Here is a 23,813-nt window from a genome sequence, read left to right as displayed (position 1 = left end):
CCCACCTTTTTCTCCCGTGCTCGAGAGGGCTGGTGGGGCAGGGGTGAGATGGGGACCTGCTGCAGTGATACACTGTGGGGACCAAGAGAGTCAGTCCTCGGGGCTCTGACCCCATGGGACGTCTCCTTCACCTCTCCCCCTTGTCTGGGACCCCTCCTGGGGCAGCATGAGCCAAGGGGCTGAGGGGAGGCAGCGGGGAGGGGATGGCAAGGTTGGGAAGGGGGCTGGAGCCTTGTTTCAGAGGGTGTCCCAGGAAGGTGCAATGCTGAGCAGCTCCTGCCCCTCTGTGACCCCACACACTGGGTTTCACACGCTGTCCCACACCCCAGTGCAAACCCAGGCCCCTCCTTGTGCCCAGTCTGATGTGGCAGCAAGTGCTCGAGCGTCACCACATCGCATTCAGAGCTTGGAGAGGAGCTGGAGAGGGGGGATATCTGCCTGGCCCAGTGCCAGCCATTCCCAGTGCAGGGATGACACGTGGGACTCCCTGAATTTGGGAGACCCCTGTGAGGGCTCCTCCTGGTCTATGCCAGCCCCGGCAGCTCCCTGTTCCCCTTCATGTCCAGTGGCTCTCCAGCGCTCTGGGGGCTTGGGAATGCCCCTTTATCCCAGTGCAATCCACTTCCCTGCTCCCGCTGGCACCAGGGATGGTGTTGGGGCAGGAGAAGGGTGGGAGCTACAAGGGAGACCCCCGGCTTTACCCACCCACCTCCTGAATGTCAAGGCAGCTGCAGTTTCCATGGTTGGAAAGGGGCCAAGGCAGGTGCCTTGCTGGCTGGGAAGCCCACCCAGCACAGGGAGAGGCACCCAAGGCACGCACTTCCCGGGGTCTGGCCAGCTCCTGCTGCCACCCGGGTGAGTGACAGCTCCCAGCCCCCCAGCCACCTCCCCCCTTGTCAATCCACTAGGGAATTATTTATCCTGACAATAGCAATTGTCTGCACGGGCCCTTCCCCCTCCCCAGCACCTACCCCAACAAAGGAAATCATCCTGATATGAAAGGGAAAATTAAATTACCCCAATAAAGACTTAGCGCTGCTTTAATGACATCACCAGACTCAGGCGCTAATTAGCTGAGTACAAAGGAAGCTAAATGTGAAAACGTGAATTTCTGTTCCCTTTTCTCCTGTCGTACAGTCTTGGGAGTGGGAGTCTTGGCAGGCATGGCAGGAGGAGATGCTCCCACCCGGCTGGGCGGCTGCGGGCGCGTGCCAGGCTCTGGCTCTGGCAGCTGGGTGCTGCCACTGCCGAGGGGGAAGAGCTCACGGAGGTTTTGGGAGCTCATTTGGATCCAGCCAGGGATCCCTGGGCTGCCCACGCTTGAATCTTGCTCTGTGCCATCCCTTTCCACTGCAGCCTGTGCTTCTCTCGCCGAGTCCGGGCAACCACACACGTGGTGTGGTGTAAAGCCCTGCACGGCTCACACCTCCCTGTGCCGCACACACCCCCCTCACACCGTGTGCAACTCACAGCTCAAGGTCCGTGTCCCCTTGCTCTGGGCCAGCATCCATGGCAGCGTGTCCCCAATCCCTGTCTGCACGACCCTGGCACCGCGACAGTGCCAGCACCTCCCTCTGCGCTGTGCCAGCCACCCGCCCTCCCCGCAGCCCACCGAGGCATCGGTTCTGTTTGCAGGTCCCAGGCTTGGCCGCCTCCTGCGCTGTGTCCCCACCATGGCTGAAGCCCCCTGGCCCCCAGGGTGACCCTTGGACCCGGAATCCTCCCAGGCATCCACTTACCGGTGCAGCTCTGCCGGTTTCCTTCCAGCCCCATCGGGATTGTGACAGCGCCAGCAGCGCGACAGCCCCGGGGAGAGCTGGCAGCATCACAGAGCTGCTCAGCCTCGGGCTGGGGGGGGACCCCCAAAGGACCAGGGGATGGCTGGCCATGAGGAGGGACAGCAAACACCCCGGGAGCAGCGAGCCCTGGCCCTGGGGCTGCCCGCTGGGACCAGAGCACACCCAAATCCCCTCCTGGGCAAGGGCAGTGTGTGTGTGGGGGTTCATCTTGCAGCCCCTCTTTGCCTCTGTGTTTGAGGTTGGTTTATCCAGTTGGAAGTGCTACTACATCTAACCCCACCCTGGATAATTCCTCCCTCCGGTGGGGCCATGAGAATGCGGAGGGGATTCCAGCAGCTACTCACAGGCACCGGGAGGCTGAACAGCAGCACTTCTGCGGGTCACAGGAAAAGGGAGGGCTGCTAATACAGAAAGCTTCATTTTAATTAAAATTGAAATTATCAAAAAATCCAGGATACTACTGCCTTCACCTTGAACCTCACCCCAGCTCCTTGGTCAGCACCCCTCCCCAGCACAAGGGGCCACCCCAGAAAAATTGTGGGGGGCACCTCTGGTCCTTGCAGGCTGTTCCCCATCCCTTGCCCAGGCCAGGCTGGCAGAGCATCACTCTGCCCCCGTGCCACCAGTTGCTCCCAGCTGTCCCTGAGGGAGGCCAGCCCCGGGGCACGCCCTGGGCAGGCAGCCCTGCCTGCAGCCTTGCTGCCGGGTCCCACGTGAGGTGGCACCACGGGGGACCAGCCGACACACCTGGGACTTGAGGGGGTGCTGGTCACCCCCCCCTGCCCCCCGCTGCCCTCACCTCCCGCTGCAGGGCTTCATCCGGGAGGGATGGGTGCGAATGCCTCGGTGCCTCCTTAAAATGACATAGTTGGTCTCCATGGCAACTCTTCTTTGCCTTTCGCCTCAGACCAGGAGCATCATCTGCTCCATCATCCCTGCAGGCCAGGGCCCAGCTTCCCTGGAAAAGGGCTGATGGGGTGCTGAGGCTGCCTACCCCACGCCTCTGCCCAGCTCTCCTGGCTCCCTGGCACCTGGTTGGTGTCCAGCTGGTGGGGATCCACCTGGCTGCAGCATCCCAGTGCCCAACTGCCTCCACCCGTTCCCAGCGCAGCCAGTGCCACAGGATGCCCGGCACAGCCATGGCACAGCCATGGCACAGCCTGGCAGTGCCATGGGAGCAGCAGGGCTGTGTCTGATGGATGGAGCCGGGACTGCTGGTGGCCTGTGCCCACTCAAAAGGCTTGGAAATCCACAGCAAAGCCCTTGCTCCATGTCCACTTCCTCCTGTGGGTGAGCTGGGAGAGCTGGGAGGCCGGTGAGCGTTGCTGGTGGAGCAGAGAGGGGCTGAGGCAGCGATACCAACCTGCCCATCAACCACTCATCCCCCTGCCGTGAAAATGAGAGGCCGGAGCTAAGCCGCAGGGAAAGTGCCCGGCACTCCGGCAAATCCCACCACCCCCATGGCGCGGGGGCCTGGCCTTGGCCTTGGGCACGGACCGGCCCCGCCCTTCCCTTAAACCTTCCCGAGCCGCCGAGTGACGGCAGCCTGCAGGGATGGGCCGGGCTGGCAGAGCTGGGGTGGCATCAGCCGTGTCCAGCCCTCGGGAGGCAGGACCCCAGGGACCTCAGGGACGTGGGCTGCCAGCCTAGGGCGCTGTGGGGGTGATTTTCCGTGGGGGTCATTTTCCGTGGGGGTGATTTTCCACGTGGACGTGCACACGGGGAGGAGGGAGAGGGGCTCACACAGAGGTGCACAAGGGCTAAGAGGTGGCACGAGGGATGGAGGCACGGTGGAATAGAGGTGTGAGTGCCCAGGGGGACACAAAGGGGCGTGGGGTGAACACAGGGTGCAGGGGGGTTGGCAGGCAGGGCTGGAGATGTGTGTGTGCACTCACATGGGGTGGAGAGCACGTGTGTGCTCCGTACATGTCTCCTAGGGCCACACTGTCCCCTCCAGACAGGGGTGTTGCCTCAGACACCCTCCTGCCGGGGGGGGTTCCAGTGCCACCACAACTCTGCCTGTGCCCCACAGAGCCAACAGCACTCGTGGCTCCCCAGGGAGCTGCCTTCCTCCTCCTCATTGCTCCTTGGGCAGGTGACTTTTCCTAATCCCTGCACAGCATCTCCCTGTGCTTGGTGTCATCCCATGTCTCCCCCCTGCCTGCCAGAGCAGCACGAACCACTCCCCCCCCCAGTGTGTGCATCCCGGTGTGTGGGTGTGGTTATTTATAGGGCTGCTGCAGAGCCCACGTGCTGTGTGGGGCTCCCACCCCTCCTGGGCTCCCTTCCCACTTCCCAGCCTGGGCACACACGGGCTGCGATGCCCCGGTGCCTACTGGAGTGCAAGTCATAGAACCTCAAAGCTCATCTCCTACCACCTCCTGCCGTGGGCAGGGGCACCTTCCACTAGACCAGGTTGCCCCAAGCCCCCTCCAGCCTGGCCTTGGACACTTCCAGGAATTGACTTGCAGAGGGAGTTCATAACCAGGGCTGGGATGGCTCCAGTGCTTTCTCCCAGCAGTCCCATCCTCATCCATCATCCTGTCTTTCCACACCGCGTTTCCAGCTTGCTCAGCCCTGTTGCAGCCTCCAGGCTTGACTGGGGGGGTTAAACATCCCTCTCTGGAGGAATGTATCCTGTGGTCTTCTCCTGCAGCCCCTCCTCAGGCCTCACTGAGATTTTTGGAGCACACCTGGTGCTCCCACTTTGTCCTAAGGACCATGTCCATCTGGCTTCCTGCTCCAACGAGGAGCCTGCCTGTGCCCAGGGATCTGCTCAGCCAAGGACCCTGCTCTGTTTCCCTTCAGATTACAGGGAGACATGGAAAAGCCACAGCAGGAATCCTGAGGAGAACAAGTGCTTTTGGGTCCCGTGGTGGAGCTGGATGGGTGCTGCCAGGGCAAGGGCATGGAGGTGGCAATCCACATGCCATAGGATGCCCCAGGGGCACTGGCAGCTGTCGAGCTGGTGAGACGATAACTGGAAAATCAAGAGATCCACTTGGAATCATGGTCCTGCCTGCAATGGGATGGGCCACTGGGGGGATGACAGGGCAGGGCAGGACCTTGCTTTAGATGGAGCATCAAGACCCGGCTCCCAAAAGGACTCGGAGAAGGAGCAAGGGGATGGGAATGGGGCTGCCAGAAGGGTGCATGTGGGGTGGTACCCAGTGCCCTGCAGGACACAGGCTGCTGCAGGGGGACACGGTGGGACTGGGGCTGGGACAGGGCTCCCTGGCACTGGGGGTCGAGCTGCTGCAGCCACCCCCACGTGTCCCAGTGACAGCCAGCCACAAGATCTCGGAGGGCACCGGGCCAGAGCCGGCACGTGGGACAGGGTCCGGGGGGCGCGGCCCAGCCCCGCACTGGCTGGCCTCTCATTTGTTCTCATTAAGGGCTGGCAGGGTGTCTAATTAGGCGGCGTGAGTGCCAGCGCCCTGCTGACAGACACCTGTGCAGACAGACCTCCTCCTCGGCCTGCCTCGTAATTAGCTTGCAGGATGCTGCCGAGGCGCCCGGCAGGACCTGCTCATCCTCGCCGGGACGTGGCGCGGCGCCAGGCCCCGGGGCTGCCGGCACGGCTGGCACGGCTGGCACCGCGGCCCCGTGCCATACAGACCCGCGGCATCCTCGGGGGGCATCGCCTCGCATCCTGCTCCCACGGGTACCACCATCCCCCCCCCGCCTGCCGGCACCTCCGGCTGTCCCGTGAACAGGGCACAGTCACCCCGCCCACCTTTTATCCCCCCTTGTTCCCCCCAGGGCTGTGCCCTGGGTACCCGGGACCCGCGGATGGAGCGAGTCCTGCCCGTCCTGCCCGTGCCCACCCGAGCAGCTCCTGGGCAGGGGCACGGCAAGGACGGGGTGCCTGTGTAGCCCCGTGAACTGTGCAGGGATAACGAGCCAGCGGCCGCTTTAATTAGATTAATTGGCTCCCATTCGACTCCAGAAGAGCTGTCAGGCTGCAAGTGTGTTCCTGCTGTACCTGGCTAATTACGGCGCTGCGGCCGCCACTCTGCAGCGCTCGCGGCCACCGAGAGCCGGCCCCGGGAACAGCCCTGCCGGGCAGGGAAGGGGCACGTGGGGAGGTCTGGCCGCTAAAATACGTGGGAGAAGAGGGTGAGGGAGATCAGGGGGTCCTAAGGATGCTGCAGGCCATGGGGACGGGGCAGAGCTGCAGGAGAGCACTGGCTGCAACCCTGTGAGGAGCTGGAGCACACGGGGATAGTGTTGAGGGGGACGGGGATCAGGGCTGGGGAAGGTGTTGGAGCAGGAGCCAGAGGATGGGGTGCTCCAGGTGGAGGGATGGTGTCTGGAGCACCCAGGTGAGCAGAGGCTGGGGAGGGAGCTGTGCCCGAGCCCCAGGGGCTGGCAGGGAGGGGTGGCAGTGGGATCTGTCTCTGTCCCTGCTGCCCATGCCCTGAGGAAGAGGAGGCTGATGGCAATGGAGCAGGTGGGGTGAGCAGGGTCTTTCCCAGATATGCCAGGCACAGCTCCTGCCTGGCACTGGAGCCGCTCTGAGGCCCTGGCTATTTATGAAAGCCACCCACGAGGGAAGCAAGGAGGTGACAGCCTAAAAATAACCACCTGGGCTGGGGGGGGGCGAGGCGCCGCTTCCCCACAGACTGGAGAGTGGGAGGCAGCACCGGGGGCTATCTTTATCCCTCTTATCCTCAGGCTGTTATTACAGTGCCCACTGCAGCTGGAGCTGCAGCCTTTGCCCACACAGATGACCTGCGCTCCAGGGCACCGCATTTTCCTGGACAGCCACTGCTGGAAACGCAAAAAGGCCGGTGAGCAGGAGGTAAATAATGTGCCAGACCCCCTTACACATCCCCAACAGACACCACACAGCTCCTCTGAGGATCAGAGCTTCTGGTACCCCCAGGATTTGCCCAGCTGTGGGATGCCAGCAGCTCCCAAGGGCGACTCCCAAAGGAAAGACACCTGCACACGTGTTATGTGTTGGGAAGACACACCTGCACATGTGCAGAGCATCCAGCTGATCCCACACAGCACCTGTGGGAGGCACAGGGATGGGCTGGACCCTCTGTGCTCTGGGGATACCCACCTGCTTGCAGGTACAGGTGGGCATCCCTGCGTGTGCCACCTGCGCTGTCCTGGCATCCCGGAATGGAGGGCACACACTGCGGGATCCTCGGGGGATTGTGGGATTCATCACGCAGCTCAGCAATGAACCCCAAAGCCCCATCGTGGCTCCCTGGGGTACTCCAAGCACCTGTATGGACTCTGCAGCCCCAAACCCTACATGACCCTATAAGATACCAACCTGCAAATCCCGTGACCACTAAGCAGGTCACCACACGCCCCCGAGTGCCAGCGCAGTGCCCTGGGACGCTGCCCAGCCTCGGAGCTCCAGCGTGTCCCTGAGTGATGCCCACACAGACCCCACAGCCGGCACTGCTCCTCACAAGGGGTGTCCGGCCGAGGTGCCGGCGCTGCCGGGAGGGCGGATGAGGAGAGCAGCTGGGAGAAGAGCAGGGAGGAGGCGCAGGCAGCCGGCTCCATCCTCAGGTGTGTGTAGGACACATTCAGTTGGGAGCTTGTTAGCCGAGACATTAGCAGCCCTTGCAAAGCGCTGACGCGGCTGCAGCACACGCATCCCGGGGCTCCCAGGGGATCCTGCGCTTCCATTCGTGCCGCACACGAGGCCCCCGGAACAGACGCAGCTTGGATGGAGTTATTTTTTCACCGGTGAATGTTAATCCCGGCTCAGCTAATGCCTCTGCAGCAGCTCGCCCGGACCCCCCTCCAGGCTGGCTCCCGAGGGCAGGAGAGGGGGGGGATCGGAGGGGCAGCGTCCTCCGGGATGCTGCTGTGCCCCTGGCAAAGCGCCCTGCCCGGGATGGGGGGCAAAGGGAGGAGGGTGGGTGAGCTGCATGCGCCCCAAGGGGCTGGTGTGCCCCCGGGTCTGCTGTACGTGGGGGGGACACCCTCAGGATGGGGTCAGGGGGGTGTCCCAGGGATTCCACGGGGGTCAGCGGTAGGGCAGGGAGGTCTGGTACAGCTTGGATCTGCTCCTGTGAGGGATATGGAAAAGAGCGGGATGGTGGGAGTGGAGAAAGGGCTTCCCCAGCTGGCGAGGAGGAGGAGGAGGAGGTAATTGCACGGTACAGATTGAGCCTGTCAGGCTCCCCTCCGACAGCGCATCCCGGGGCACCTTCAACGTAAATAATAAATAACAGCCCGGAGAGGAGGGGATTAACAAGGACAGGCGAGGCAGTTATTTCCTAATTGATGGGTTTGTATTCCTGCGGAGGCTGGAACCGCAGCCACCCTGATGCCATCGCGGGGAGCCCACGCCTCCTCCCCGCGGCTGCCGGGGAAAAGCAGGCAGGGAAAACGCGGGGAGGGAAATACAGGCAGGGAAAATGCAAACAGGGGAAGTCCAGGCAGGAAAAAATAAAGGCAGAGAAACGCAGGCAGGGAAATTCAAGCAGGAAAAATGCAGGCAGGGGAAATACGAGGAGGAGAAATGCAGGCAGGAAAATGCAGGGGAGAAAATGCTGCCAGGGTAATACAGGCATGGGAAATACAGGCAGGGAAAACTCGGGTAGGGAAATGCAGGCAGGAAATGCAGTTAAGAGAAAGGCAGGCAAGGAAGTGCAGGTAGGGAAATGCTGGTTAGGAGAAATGGAGGTAGGAGGAATGCAGGCAGGGAAGTGCAGGCAGGGAAACCAGGAAGCTCCAGGGCAGGGCAGGCAGCTGGGGCACAGCACAGCCAGCACAGCACAGCACAGCACCATTCCCTAGAAGTTCAGCCAGGGCTCAGTGCTTTTCCTCTCACCCTTGGCTTAACTCCTTTCCTACTAAATCTTTAGAGGAGGAACCAAAATCCCAGCGTCCTGCCCCAGCCCCTGCTCAGGGAGGCTGGGAGGCAGGTTGTTCCATCTGCTTTGCCTGGGATTTGGGGCATCCCAGCCAGGCAGGAGAGGGGAGCAGGATGGGGTCTCAGACAGCTTCAATTTGCACGTGGGTTTAGCCGAGCTAAAAGCAGCTCTGGGAGGAGGCTGGGCCACTTTTGGAGATATAATTATGTATAAAAAAAGCTTAGCCTTGTCCCTGTGGGGAGGAGCCATGTCCAGCTCTGCCACTCGGGATGGGCTGGGACCTCCCCTGGACCCCAGGGGAGGCTTGGCCAGAGTGGGGGTCTCCCCCTCCCCTCCCCAGGCAGGGGGATGCCCAGCCATGCTGCACACAGGGCTGGTGGCCCATTCCAGCAGCACGGCCTGGATCCCGTCCTGGATTACCCTCTCCCCACCGGTGGGAGGGGGAAGAACTCACCAAGTGCCAGATGGTGCCATTTAATTTTTTTTTTTTTTCTGGGTGAGGCTGGAATCTGTTTGTGCCTGTGTGAGCAGGACCCCAGGAGACCTGCACAGGGATCCCTCCTGCCTTTGGGCACAGCTATTCCTCCTCTGGAAACAGGAGCTTTGCTGTTCCCCAGAGCGTCTTCCTGGGGTTTTCCTCAGCAAACCCCCCTCACTGCATGGGAGTGCTGACCCCATCCCCGTTTGGGGGGATTTTGCTGGGTGATTCAGGCTTCCCCTGCCCGCAGCCCTGCCAGCTTCCTGCCTTTCCCAAGTGCCGAGGAACCAGGTTGGGTTGCGGGAGCTGAGGAGGAGGAGGGGGTGAGGAAGGCAGGGAGGTGTCCGTGGGGGCAGCGGTTTCCCAGGTGCTGCCTGCCAGATTGCTGCCCGTGGCCTGCACTCAGCTCACAATTATCTGGGGTAATGGCAGGGGAGGGTGACCCAGATAGAGCAGGGAGGAGGATAATAAGGAAGATGTAAGCGAGGCTTTGGGAAAGGGAAATGAGGCGGGGAGAGGAGCTCCAGGATGAACCCTGAGCTGGGAGGTTGACCCAGCACAGCCTGTAGCATCCCCGTGGCCCAGGTCATCCTTAATCCAGGCAATACACCCCCTGGTAAGCAAAAATATCATTTCCTGGATCAATGACCCTGGATGATTTGGGGTGGAAAAAGGAACAGGCAAAGAACAGAGCTGGCAGCAGTGTCCCAAATGCAATCTTCCTTCCCCAGTGAGCTGGGAAGAGTGGAGGGGTGGGGGCTGTGCATCACCCCACTGCAGGATACAGCTCTCAGCACGGACCCTCCGTTGTCCCCAGGTGTCACACACCCACGGGGACTTGGCTGGAGGGCACCTTCAGGTCAGCAAGGAGGGCCTGGGGCTGCTGCCCTTGCTGAGCACGTCCCTCCTCACAAAGGGCCCACGCAGCAGCTCCAAGGCCCTGCCGGCACACACCGACTGACATTCCCTTGGGAATCTCTCAGCCCTCTCCCATCGTCCCTTCTCCACGAAGAGCTGAGGAAGCAGAGGTCTGAGCCAGGGCTCGTCCATCATGTGCAGAGGTGTCCCCATGCTGCTGCCACCTGCTCTGGCCACCTTGGCAATCTGCTGTGGCCACTTCCCAGTGGGAATGCTGCCTGTTCCCGCTGCAGCTCCTCTCCGTGACTTGATTTCCCCCTGGCCCACCCTGGGCTGAGGGACAGCTCGCTGTCCCCTCTCCAACGGGGCTTTTGAGGTGATCTTCTGAGCCCAGGAATGCAGAGGACCAAAAGTGGGGACTGCCCCTCCCAGCACAGTGCTGGTGACTCACTAACAGTGCCTGGCTCTTTATTTAAAATAAAGGAAGCTGGGAATGATGTGGGATCAGGACACAGACCCTATAGTGGGAGGACAACCTTTGAGCTGCCCTCAGCCAGGGATGCCTGTCCCCAGCCAAGCCCAGCACAGTGACATGGTGGTGACATGTCCACAGCACAGAGCAAGGGTTCAGGATCTTTGGTGGCTCTGAGCTGCAGAGCCCAGTGGGGCACAGGGTCTCATTCCAGGCTTTTTCTTGGAGTGGAGTATGCCCTGATCCTGCAGCAGGTGCAGGAGGAGCAGCCCCAGGGAGGAGGAGACCTGCAGGAAAGGGACCTTCTGCTCCATCTGTGTGTGATGAGGGTGCTGCTGGTGACCCCACGTGAAGATTTTGGCCAGGAAGGTGTTTGCTGGTGCAGGGGAGTGCTCTGGGCACGGCAAGGACCCGGCAGAGCGGCAGCAGCGTTTCCCAGCAATCCGGGCTCATCCTCGCGTGGTATTTAAGTGGCAGAAGAGAAAATAAAGCCGACAGGGGAGGGTGGGAGAGAGGATGAGCTGGAGGGAGGGGAGGAGCTGCCCCCCCTTCCCTCCCACGCAGCCCCACGGCTCCAGGGGAGCTGGGTGGGCTGGGGTGTTGCTGGTGGGGGGCCAGGCTGGGTTTGGAAGGGGAGGACAGCGGTGAAGGGAGCATGACGTCTTCTGTGACAGGTTCGAACGTGACTCTACGTCACCTACTTTCCACCACGGCAACTTGTGCCACTTCATCTTCCCCGTGCAAATCTGGGGCTCAGAGAGCTCCCAGCGTGGCTGTGGAGGGGGGCTAAGGGTGGAAGCCAGGAGGAGGAGGAGGAGGAGGAGGATGAGCTTCTTCCCCCTTCCCTCCCCTCCTGAGCTGTCCCTAAGGGCGCTTCCACCCCAGGGAAGGGAGCACCGAGAGCCCTGCAAAGCCACTCTTTCATTAATTGAATATTCAATTTTCAAAATAACCTTGAGGAACTAAATGAAGAGGCTGGGAAGAGATAGCTAATTGTCAGCTGCACCTGCTCGGCACACAACCACAAAAATGCTGCTTCGAGCTTCCTTCCAGCCCACTCACACAATTTAGATTATTTTTTTCCCCGAGCCGTTACGTCAATGCAGAGGGCACGGCAGCCTGGCAGGGCACGAGGAGCGTGTCAGGCACTGGTGTGGGGTGTGACAGGGGGACTGGGGCTGGGACAGCTGGTGAGTGGTTTGTCTGACCCCAGGAGATGCCTCTCTTCAGGGCTGGGAGGGCAGGGTGGGGTGTGCAGGGGGATGTGTCCCGTGAGGGGTGCAGGCAGTGGTGTGAGGGTGCTGCACCTTGGGGTGCCATGGTGCCCCCAGACTGTGCTGCCTCCATGGGAGGGCTGCAGGGGCTGGCACGGACTGGGGCATCCTGAACCTGTGCACAGGGGCTGTGCATGTCCCCAGAGTCACCAGGGCAGGTCTGGGGCTCTGCACCTTTGCTCAGCACCTGGCCCTGCTCTGCGACTGCCCACAGTGCTGGTGCTGGCTTCTCCCCCCTTCCTTTGGGCAACCTCCTGCCCTTGCATCAGAGCCACAGTGTGAGAGCCTGGCCTCTGGACTAGGAAAGTCTCTGGAAAAGTCCTGGTGTCCTAAGGTCCCTGTGTTTTGGCTGTCCCCATGCATGGGGCAGCAGGAGCAGCGTGACCTGTTCTTCCTGGGAGTCCTGAGCCCCCCAGCCTGGGCATCCTGGGAATTCTGAGCCCCCCAGCCTGGGCACCCTGGGAATTCTAAGCCCCCCAGCCTGGGCATCCCTGGACGTTCTAAGTCCACGCAGCTTGGGCATCCCAGGGGTGCTGAGTCCCCAGAATGGACATCTAATGGGTTCTGAGCCCCCCAGTCTGAGCATCCCGGGGCAGAAGGTGCCCTGCACGCCCGAGCTGGGAGCTGCAGGGTCAGGCAGGACCCGGGTCCCCCCTGCAGCCACTGCACAGGGGCAGGCAGGGCTCTGCTCCCACGGCGGCAGGGATCGGGCAGCATCCTCTGGGAGGGACTGGCCCCGGGGGCAGCGGACCGGGCCATATGCTGCCTTTCAGCAGCACCGTGTCTCCGAATCGCTGGCTGCCTCCACACTTGGCCGCATTAATAATCAGCCGGCTGATGGGGAAGGATTTACCAGCTGTTTTTCATGACTCCATTGGCCTCAGATAAATCAGGGAGGGGGTGTCGCACGGCGTTTGCCAGGGGCCTGATGGATGGTGCCGAGCGAGCGGATCGCTCACACGCTGACACTTACAGACTCTGTCAGGGTGGCGGCGAGCGCGGGATTAATGGCCCCAATCAAGCAGGGAGGAATCGCCGGGCTGGTACCCGGCCCACCCCCCACCACGGCACCGCGCCTGCCCCGGCTCTGCCCCACGCGGGGGCTGCCGGCGGGACCCCCCTCCCCTTCCCCAGCTCCCCCAGCTCCCCCGGCAGCCGCGCTGGCGTGGGCAGCTCCCCAGCCCCGGCTGCAGGATGGAGATTAGCTCTAAAGAGCTGAGCACACACAATATTTCCAAAGCAATTGCAAGCGAAGCAGGGAGCAGCTGTGGGCTGAGCAGCCTGCCTTCCTCAATTCCGGCAACATCTGGACGCGGCAGCTGTGCCGGCGAGCGAAACCTGTTGGGGTGAGGGGGAAGGGTGCGGGACCCCATCGCTCGGCACGGCGTGTGAGGAGAAACCTGCCTCCGGCTCCCGGTCCCGGCTGGAGGGATAATTCTCCAGAGGCAGCATCCCCTCCATGTGCTGCAGGGCAGGGTGCTGGGGGACCCCCCTCGTGTGCACCCATCGCCTTGGGAAGGCGCTCCTCTCAGTTCCAGGGGGTCTGGCTGGGGGAAGATGCTGCCCTGGGACTGTGGCATGTGGAAGAGTGTTTTCCCTCACCCAGTTTGCTTGTGGTCCCTGTGGTGCAGGACCCCCCCCCCCACTGGTGTGGGTGCCCCAAGAGGGGCTGTGGGCCTCAGTGGGGAGTCAAGCTCTGCTCCCACCCTCTCGGCAGCATCCCTGGAGCTGCATCGAGTTTCAAAGGAGAGTTTTTAAGTGAGCCCAGATCCAGGAGGGCTGTAGTTTTGGGGGTTGCAGTTGGCTACCAGGGGCTGCTGCAACCCACCCCCGGGAGCGAGGGGGTCCCAAAAGGAGGGTCCCCAGCAGAGCCCTCTCTGCCCACGGGGATCTGCTGCTGGTTGGACCCCATGTGTGCACTGCCTGCTGCACACACATGCAGCCTGTGCCACCCTGCCACTGCCCCCAGCACACTCTGCCCACCCAACTCCCGTATCACCCACCTTCTTTACCCATTGAGACCCCACAGGCCATGTAGGCACCACAGGAGCAGTGGGATGGGGTGAGTGTGGTGGCACCAGGGGCTCTCAGCAGCCCCCTTGGCACTGGGTCCCCGCTGTCAGGGACAGCTCGGGCATTGGGCACGTGTCACCAGAAATGTGGCCACAGCCCAGTTGTGCCAGTGCTGGTGGGATCCTGCAGCAGTGCCAGTGGGGCTCAGCACAGCTCAGAGCACTGCTGGGACCTCCCTGGCTCTTCTCCTGTTAATGGGAATACCGGAATGGAAGTGCTGGAGGGCTGGTGCCACCTCCCAGCCCAGCGTGGTTGTGAGGATGGGCACAGCAAGCTGCTGGCACGCAGGGTGCTTCCCTCTGCCCCTCTGCCCTGGGCTGGCCTGGGGAGGGGGGTGTGAGGGGGGCAGCCCCACATCCCCACCAAGCCCCAGTGCCCTCCTGAGAATGGTCCTTAGGATCACGAGGCAAAGAGACCATCTCCTGGTGCCAGTCCTGTCTGTGCCAGGAAACAGCATGGCATCAGGGCACGGATGCACTTCACAGGGCTTCCAGCAAGTGCCTCTTTGAAGCCAAAACAAATGAATTATTCCATTTAATTTGGGGGCACGAGCAGCAGTGCAGGTGGCAGCGCTGCCTCTCTCGGCACAGCAGCTCTCGGCTCTGCAGTGTCCCGTGCCCACCTGTGCCCCACAGCACCCCGCTGGGCTCTGTCCGTGCCCATGGGACCTGCCACCCCTCTGGGATGTGACGATGTCTGCGTGGGTGCAAAGGGGAGGGGGGGGGGAGCTGGAAGGGAGCCTTTTTCCTGGCCAGGAGGAAAACGGATAGAGAGGAGCAGGATACAGCAAAGGGACAGCTTCAAGCAGGCAGCTCCGTGCGCACCTGCGGGTGCTCGGCTGGGCAGCAGGGGCTGGGGACACAGGCTGCAGCTCCTCGGTGTCCCCGGCTGCGGGCGGGCAGTGCCAGCCCCTGGCCAGAGGGGCTGAGCTGTGCTGGCCGGGTGATCTCCAGGCCGGGCTCCCGCCGGGCGCTTTGATCCCCCTCCCCTGCCTGCTCCGGGCGGACGTGCCCGGCTCTGATCGCTGCAGCCTCGTGGCTCTGCACGGGCTCTGGTGAAATATTTACACCTCCCTGCCCTTTGAAGTGCGCCGCGCTCGCAGCCCCGCTCCCCGCAGCCGGCTCCTCTCTGCCCAGCGACTCGGAGCTCTGAGCTCAGCCCCCCTGTGCCAATCCCATGGGATAAGCCAGGCTGCATCCCGCCTAGCCAAGCGGCCCTGCTCCTGGCCTCTTTGCTGCTCAGCTTCCTGGCACGGGGGGAAAAGGATGCCCCAGTGCAAGCCAGGGGTTTCTTCTATCCTTGGTGTCATGTGCCTGAATCCACAGACAAACATCCCTGCTGCAACTCATGGCTTGCCGTGCCATGGTCCCTTCCTGCTCTCATCCCATGGAGTCAGTGATCAGCCCCGGGCTCCACAGCGAGCTGGGAAAGACCCAGTTACACGGGGTAAGTTTGCCCTGTGCTGTCAGCACGTTCCCACTCCAGCAACAAGGCTAACACAGTGGGAAATGGGAGCTTGCCGAGGGCTGCTGGGCTGGACACGCAGCCACCTCCCGATCCCTCTGGGGGCAGTGGGGGGACAGCCCCGGGCAGTGGGTGTGGCACCACTCCCTGTGGCACCACTCCCTGCCCCTGCCGTGGCCCATTTGCTGCTGGCTGTGCTGTGTGCCCCTGGCTGTCCTTGTCCCTGGAGTGCCACAAAGCTGCCAAGAGTGTCCCCTGAGCACAGGGATGGGGTATGAGGTGTGCAGGGTGCACTGTCTGTGGTGTGTGGCTGTGCCGATGTCAGGCAGAGTCCCTGCTGCAGGATGGACTGGGAGCCACGTCCTCACAGTGGGAAATCATGGAATTGTTTAGGTTGGAAAAGCCCTCTGAGAACATCGAGTCCAACCATTAACCCAGCACTGCCAAATCCAGCGGGAAACGACGCCTCTCGAATCCTTCCCCTTCCCTCTCCCCCAGGCACAGGGGGATTTTGGAGAGCCTGGATGCTCTCCATGAGGGTCCTGCCTCTCCCATCTCCCTTGGTGGCTCTGCAGAGACACCAAGCACACCCTGACACCCTGGGGACAGGGTGCTCCAGCCTGTTGTGGCTTTGGCTCTTCTTTGGTGCAGGCACCTTCAGGGCGTGTCACCAAACTCCCCCTTAGCTGCTCCAGCTCCCTGACAGCGGGTGATTTTGCTGGAACACCATCTCCCTCTTCAGTGAGGAGGAAAACTGGACACACTGGGAAGCTGCATTTGGCAATCCAGGTGCCAAATGGGCTGTGCTCTCTGGCTGCCTGCCAAGGGCTCTGCTGGCACAGGAACCCTCACCTTCTCTGGGGGGGCTGGTGCTACCTCCAAACGTGAGACCCAGTCTCCTCCACCCTGGGAGCCTCAGTGATGCTCTTCACACTGGGGGGAATCTCCCCTGCTCTCACTTCAGATCTGAAAACACAGATGGGGACCCCCTGAATCACTTGGAATACAATGGCTGTGCCTGGGGGCAGTGCTGGTGCAGGGCAGGGGGAGCACTCGGGGCTGCCCCATGCCCATCCTGTGCCCTACAAGTGGCTGTGGCTTCTCCAGCCCTCTAGAATGCTGCAGTGAGGGGCTCTTCCCCACCTCATCCTCCAGCCTAAGCCTCTGGATTTTGGGAGGGCTCTCCCAGTACCTTGCCTGGGGTGCAGGAGGCTTCTGCCGGCCCTGATGCCCCTGTGGGGTGGGAAGGGCATCCTGTGCAGGGTCAGGCAGGAGTGGGATTGCTGCTAATTTCAATCCTCTGGCATCGGAGAGGAGCGAAACTTCCTGATTTATGGGTTGGCGGCAATAAAGCTTCGCTTGACTGCAGAGGGAATTCACCCGCCTCCAAAACAAGGTTAAATAAATAGCTAATGGGAGTGCTCAGTAATCCCACAGCACACACACACACACACACACCCCGGGGGCATTCCCTGGGCCACGCTGGTGGTGACACAGCCCCAGTGTCCCAGGGATGGGCACACACAGGGCTGAGCCCCCAGCGCTGCCCCCAGACCCACAGTGGTGCTCGCACACGCTGGGACACCCCCGGTCACCCTGGGAGGGTGGCAGGGGTCCCCCAGACCCTCCTGCCTGCATCCAGCAGCACCAGCCCAGGGCTGTCACCTATTTAGAGATGAGCAGTGGCGCTTCTACGAGAACCTGGATCGGCAGAGGATGGAGATGTTATGGAATGGCTGAAATGCATCTGGACACATCCTGCCAGGCGTGTGTCGGGTGTGATGCCGGGGATGCAGAGCTGTTCTGCTCCAGGCAAGACTTGGGCTGGTGTCCTGGCGACATGGAGCTGAGCAGTGGCAGGGCACAGGGCATGGCATGATCTGGTCAGCTCCAGCTCCGGACACATCTCCCAGGGATGGGGTGGTGTCCCATCCATATGGGGATGGAGCAGGTGGACACAGGGAAGGATGCCCTGGGGATGGCTTCCATCCCACAGACCATCAGCTGCTCAACCCTGCCTGAGGTTCCCCAGCACTGCTGGGGCTGCTGCAGCAGGATTTTGGGAGAAAAGGGAATTGCCTGCATGGCGCAGGGGGTTACAGAGCATCCCAGCCCTGCAGGAGGGGAAGCCCTGGAATCCCACTTGGCCCTCTCTGGTGAGCCCCCAGCCCTGGCAGGGGGACACCAGCAGGGTTCTGCTCAGCAGTGGGACCTGCAGCACCCATGGGATTGTCCCCAAAGGAAGCAGAGGTGCCCTGGGGGTGAGGGGCAGGGAGCCAGGCTGGTCCAGCTGCACATCCACGGGGGGCTGGAGGGGCGGTAGGAGGGGGAGCACCTCCGAGCCGGCTCCAGAGGCCTGGCACCTGCGAGGGCTGTGCATGGAGAGCCTTCCCATCAGCGCTGGCACATTTTTAGACATTTAATCCGTCTCCGGGAGCGAGCGCAGTCGATTGATTCTGAGCCACCTGCTCACGCTCCGTGAGCAGGACCCCGCACCCAACGCCGGGCCTGGAGCACCCACCGGCACCCAGGGAGGGGCCAGGCGGGGGACAGGCACTTCTGGGCCTCTGTGCTGTCACCTGAACAGGCTGGCAAAGCGGGGTTCTCCCTGGGATAGGGGAGAGAGGGATGGGAAGGAGGGTTTTGCTTCCCAAATCTGCAGCGGAGCCGTGGCGTACGGAGAAAGCCAGTGTCCCCAGCGGAGAAGGGAGAAGGGACCAGGAATGACAACTGCCCCGAGCTGAAACTGGGGACGGGGCTCAGCTCCTGGAGACGCTGGGAGCGTGGGCCGGGCGGGTTGGGGGTGGAGCTGAGCGATGCAGGAGAGGGGCCGCAGGTGACCCATCCGGCCAGGACGAGGATCCTGTTGTCCTTCATCCAGTGTCACCGCCGTGCTCGGCACCCACCTCCTCCGCGGGTGGCACGAGGCAGGTGACACCCCGGGGACAAAGGGCCCCGCGGAGAGCTGCCCGCACTCGGCTCCGCGGGCATCGCGGGGCTGCCAGGGAGCCGCTCCCCCTGTAATTGCGGTGTGTTTGCTGCGCTCCCGCTTTGCCATGGCAACGCCTGCCTGGCGCGCCGGTGCTGCCTCGCAGCACATATTGTTTCGGAAAGGTCACCGCCGAGTGGTGGTGGGCTCGGCACAGCGCTGCTGCTATTTCTACATATTTATGAAGGGGGAGATGGAAGGTAATTACGGCCCCTTCTCCGGAATTAATTTCACGATGGGATGGTGGCGGCGCTGGGGACGAGCCCTCCGCGGTGGGTGCGGGTGGCTGAGCTCTGCTGCGGGGAGACTGGGCGCTGGCACGTGCCAGGCAGTGGGATTCGGCTCTGCAGGGCGCCCCGGGATGTGGGGCAGCATGTGGGGCATCCTGTGGGACCGTGGAGCACCAGGGGTTGCCGTGGAACGGAGCACCGTGGGGCACCACGGGATGTGGCATCACAGAGTGCTGTGGGACAAGGACAGCCACAGGCAGAACCAAGCCCCAGCCCTGTGCTCCCAGCTGACTGGGAGCTGGGAATTAAAGATGACCCAAAGCAGCATCCCTGGATGGGTGGCAGTGCCACTGGTGCCTCTAGTTCCTCAGGGACCCGGGGACTCCCTCCTGTCCCCAAGGTGGACCTGGCAGAACCCTGGCTCCCAGCAGACCCAGGGATGGAACAGCATCCCAGGGCCCACTCCCATCCCAACGCTGCCAAAACAAGACAGAAATAAGTTTGGGAGGGATATCCCATCCCAAGCTGACGTGCCACCCACTCTTGGGAGCCATCCTGTCTCTGGATCAGCACCAATCCTGCCAGCCCAGCATAATTACCTGTGTTTGGGTGCCCACCTGGGGAGGAGGGCACAGACAAGGGGCCTCCCGGGCTGCCAAGGTCCTCACATCCCCTTTTCCAGGATTGCCTCCACACCCCCCACAGCCTCCCCAGCGCCCGGGGAGCCATCGGGGTTAAATATTCAGGAGCACTCGCTGTGCACATTTTGTAAAGATCAAGCGGCTCCCAGGCCCGGCAATTCCCTTCCCCTGCTGCCGGGGATGCGCCTTAATGAGTTTGCAGAATGATACATTTTTAAAGTCATTATTTCCGGACGTGTTCAAAGTTCCAGCATTTCCTCTGCTCCAGTTGTGCAGGAGGCCACCCCACTGTGCCCCCCCCGCGGGGACCTGGATCCTGCCGGGGGGGGCAGAGGGGGTCACCCCACAGGGAGGGGGCATGAGGGGCTATGGGGGGCATGAGGGGCTGTGGGGATGGAGCAAGGAGGGGTCTCTGAGGGGATGGACCCCTCGTCTCCTCCTGGCTCTGCCACAGGTCTCTGCATGGCCTGGGTGTGCCTGGGGACACTGATCCCTGTCCTGCCTGGGGATGTGGGGACACGGATCCCTGCCCTGCCTCATGGCAGTGGGGATATTGATCCTTGTCCTTCCTGGGAATATGGGGGCACTGATCCCTGTATTCCCTATTGGAAATAGGGACACTGATCCCTGTATTCCCTACTGGAAATAGGGACATTGATCCCTGTATTCCCTATTGAAAATAGGGACACTGATCCCTGTATTCTCTATTGGAAATAGGGACATTGATCCCTGTATTCCCTATTGGAAATAGGGACACTGATCCCTGTATTCCCTACTGGAAATAGGGACATTGATCCCTGTATTCCCTACTGGAAATAGGGACATTGATCCCTGTCCTTCCTGGGGACACTGATCCCTGCCCTACCTGGGGCATGTGGGACATGATCCCTACCCTGCCTTGGGACATGGTGACACGGATCCTTCCCCTGCCTTGGGACATGGGAGCACTGATACCTGCCTTGTCCAGGGACATGGGGACATGGATCTCTGACTTGTAGAAATGGGAATATTGATCCCTGCCCTGCCTGGGGCCATGGGAGCACTCATCCCTGCCCTGCCTCATGGCAACAGGGAGGGGATATTGATCCCTATCCTTCCTGGGGCCATGGGAGCACTCATCCCTGCCCTGCCTAAGGGTTTGGGGACATGGATCCCTGCCCTGCCTGGGGCTGTGGAGAGATGCTTATCCCTTCCCTGCCAGGGGACATGGGGACTCTGCTCTGTGCTGTGCCCAGGGGCAGCCCTGCAGCAGCTCCCGTTGCTCTGGGCTCGCTGTGCACAGGCAGGTGCAGGGGTAGGGCCCCAACCCCCTGCAGAGCCCACCAGCAGCGGCCCCCTGGTAATTGTGGGTCTGCCTGCACTTAATCACAGCCTTCGGAGCAGGCAGAGGGAGCAGCAGCTGGGAAGTGCCATGGAAACCACCCCAGAGCTGCACCCCGGGCTGGGCACTGGGCTCCTGGTACCCACCAGCTGCCTCCTGCCTCCCTTCCCACCGCACCATCCCGCCTTCCCAGTGCTTCTCTCCACTCTCCGGTGTTCCCTCTCTTCCTCTGCCCACCCCCTGCTCCAGTCCCTGGTTCCTGTTTGGGAACACACAGGATTTTTTCAGGTTTCAAGGGGTGTTTCAGCTCTGGGAGGGATGAAATATGAGGCGCCGGGGTTTGATGAGCTGGGGGTGAGACTTGGTGTAGAGAAATTTGGGGACTGGCAATGCCTACAACGTGCCACCCCTGATGTCCTGACGTGCTGCCCTCCTGTGCCAACTGCACATGTCCCAAGCCTGTGCCAAATCCTCACCCTTCACCCGGGTGTGGGCAGCTGCCCCTCGGCCACCAGCTTTGTGCTGCCAGGTCTGTTCCACGACAGGGGCTGCGTCTGTGACTTCAGGACTTGCATCCAGGGAGGATTCCAGGGCACCAGGTGCCCATGGTGCCAGCCTGGGTGCTGGGTGACTGCTGACTCCTGCAGACTCACCTCTGTGCTGTGAGACGTGATGTACCTGGGGTAGGTGCTGCAAATCTCGCCCATGCCATGGGGACCCCACGGGGATGAAGTGGTGGAAATGGGGATTAAGTGCCTGCCTGGAGCTACAGGCAGGGAGGGCAGGGCAGGTGGAGAATTCCAGGGACCACCACCTTCTCCCTCCCCACTGCCTGCCATGGCCAGTGAAGGGATCCTGGGGAGGGGGCACAAACCAGCACGTGCTGCTCTGTGTGAAGTAGTGGCACTGTCTTACCAGGTTGCAGCTTTTAGGGACACTTCTCAGCCTCTCCATGGCCTTGGAAGCTGCTGGTTCCATAGTCTTCCCCCACATGGAGTCTGGCAACTTTGGAAGAGGTTATTGTGGACATGAGGATCTTTGTAGCCAGCCCACCTGCCCTCCCTCCAGCCCAGAGAGGGGACCTGGGGGCTTCCTTGCCATCTGCGACCCCACACACGTTGTCCCCACACGTGGTCATGGAGGTGGGAGTGCAGGAATCACCTGGGGGATGCCAACAAACCAGAGCTCTGTGGGAATCCTGACCCCATGGGCTGTGTCTGCTGGTGTGACCTGGGGGACACCAGTGGTGTGGCCACCAGAGTCAGCAGCCCAGGTGAGCAGAGCTGTGGGATCAATCCCTGGGGAGATCCAGAGGGAGAGGGCGGTGGGTAGGACACAGACCATCGCCTGGCAGAGCCAGGGGTGATGATGATGCCCTGAAAGGGTGAGGGGAAACAGGGCTTGCCCTGGCTTCCTACCTGGAAGACTCAACATGCAGGACATCTCGGAGATGCTTGGACTCCCCAATACACCCAAAACCAGGGCAGAGCATCAGCACCGGTGGCAGGTGGGGAAGCCTGTGGGGGGATTTTGGGATGCATTGCTTCTCACAGCATCCCATTGCTGCCTGGACACCTCGGTGTGGCTCCAGATGGGTCAAGTCCATCAGGTGGGGGCTCTCTTCTCCAACGGATTGGGGTCCCTGTGCGGCCTCGGACCTGGCTTTGTCAGGACAGGCAGCAGGAAGGCTCTGCAGCCACATCCTAAACTGCACCGGGAGATGGAGAGATAACGCCGGGAGATGGAGAGATAACGCCGGTGCCTCCAGGCCCTCGGTAAATTATCTTGCCTGGATGTTCATTAATCAACAATTCTTATGTAAACAGACACATCCCCAGCCCTCTGCTTCCCATCACCCTGGCAACAGCATAGAGCCGACCCTCTGCTCAGGATGTGCTCTGGGCTCCCACCTGCTCTGCAACTCCTTCCCTGCCCGCAACTTTTTTCCTGCTCCCTTTGCTTCCACACCTTTTCATCCTGCGGGGCTTGAAAAAGTCTTCAGGTCCCTCTTGCCCAGCATTGGATCCTGGACCTCCCCACCAATGGATTCTGGATCTCCCCAGCGTTGGATCCTGGACCTCCCCATCATTAGACCCTGAACCTCCACATCCTGGGATCCTGGATCTCCCCCTCTCCAGCAGCTGCTGAGGCAGGAGCTGGGAAGCAGTGGGGTGATGAGGACTGGACTTCCCTGCCATTCTCCCTGGCTGGGTCAGGCCAGGACCCGGAGAACACAGCCCATAGGGATGGGTGCTGGATGCAGGAATCATGGCAAGGGCCAGCCAGACCCACGGCAATGCTGCCAAAACCTCAGCCGGGCTCACACTGTGCTGTGGGTCCAGCAGTGACCACGAGGTGCATCTCTGACCCCCCCTCTGACATCCATCACCTTTCCCTGCTTTATTCCTGTCCAGATGGTCTCTCTGGTCTCTCTCACAGTGCAATGGGAGGATATCCCGTCCTGCTGACTCCATCAGGACCCTCTACCAGGACAAGAACAAGTCCTGGAGCTCTCTCTGGATCCAGGCAGGACAGCTCTGCTGGGGAATAGAAAAGCTCTGCATGGAAGCTGATAGAAGCCAGAGGAGCCCAAGTCATTTCAGGTTGAAGAGAAATGTTAAAGACAGCAGGAAAAGCAAACATTAGTGGTAGCCATGAGGCTAAGGGGAATAGGAAGGGCTTTTACAAATATATCAAGGGGAAAAGGAAATACTGGAGAGTCAAGACAAAGTAGGCCCATTAATAAATGAGGAAGGATATTAAATTAATGATGATTCTCAAATGGCTGAGTTAGTGAACTACTTATTGAGATCTACCTTTAACAAGAACAACAAGGGAAAGTGGCTGAGACAATCAGAAAGCAGCGAAGGATGCTGGAATTGTCCTAGATGGAGCAAGGGGAAGGGGACAGCTGGGCTATGAGCCCCGGATGGCAAGTGCCTGGGGTCAAGCAGCACTAGAAAAAGCCCATCCCATCCATCTCTTCCTCGGCAGGAGCAGAGGGAATGTGTGTTTGGAGCAGACCAGTGCTTGGCAAAAGGCCCAGAGTAAATAAGGGGCCTGTGGGGACCATGTCCCCTCGCCTTGGAGTGGGACAGGACCACGGCAGAGCTGGAAGGGAGACTCCCAGGAGCCCCAGGCACAGCCTGTGTTGCACAGATCCAGGCTTGGAGACTGCCAGGGAGGAACCTGTATGGAAATGGGGAGGGGGAAGAGGTCCAGACAGCTGGACCTGGTTCATTAGAGTTTGTCCTTGTACAATAAGATCCTCCAAGGTGCCCTGGTGCTCTTTATCCTCCCATTTCATTGGCACTGAACAAACAAGTGACTGCCCAGTCCAAGGTCACTCCTGTGCCCAGAGGA

At 61.3% G+C, this 23,813-nt stretch overlaps 1 long non-coding RNA gene across 1 annotated transcript; it reads left to right on the top strand.

The window, feature by feature from the left end:
- Window positions 1-820: 820 nt before the first annotated feature.
- LOC113978304 lies at window positions 821-23,219 on the top strand. The gene is made up of 4 exons (XR_003537538.1): window positions 821-855; window positions 9,022-9,026; window positions 12,302-12,308; window positions 22,977-23,219. It is a non-coding gene; the product is annotated as an uncharacterized LOC113978304 (long non-coding RNA).
- The last annotated feature ends 594 nt before the right edge of the window (window positions 23,220-23,813 follow it).

Source organism: Neopelma chrysocephalum, unplaced genomic scaffold (assembly GCF_003984885.1).
Source record: "Neopelma chrysocephalum unplaced genomic scaffold, ASM398488v2 Primary Assembly neopelma1_319, whole genome shotgun sequence".
In the NCBI taxonomy this organism is placed as follows: domain Eukaryota; kingdom Metazoa; phylum Chordata; class Aves; order Passeriformes; family Pipridae; genus Neopelma; species Neopelma chrysocephalum.
The sequence above is the reverse complement of the archived record's forward strand: the minus strand, read 5'-3'. Positions and strand labels throughout refer to the sequence as shown.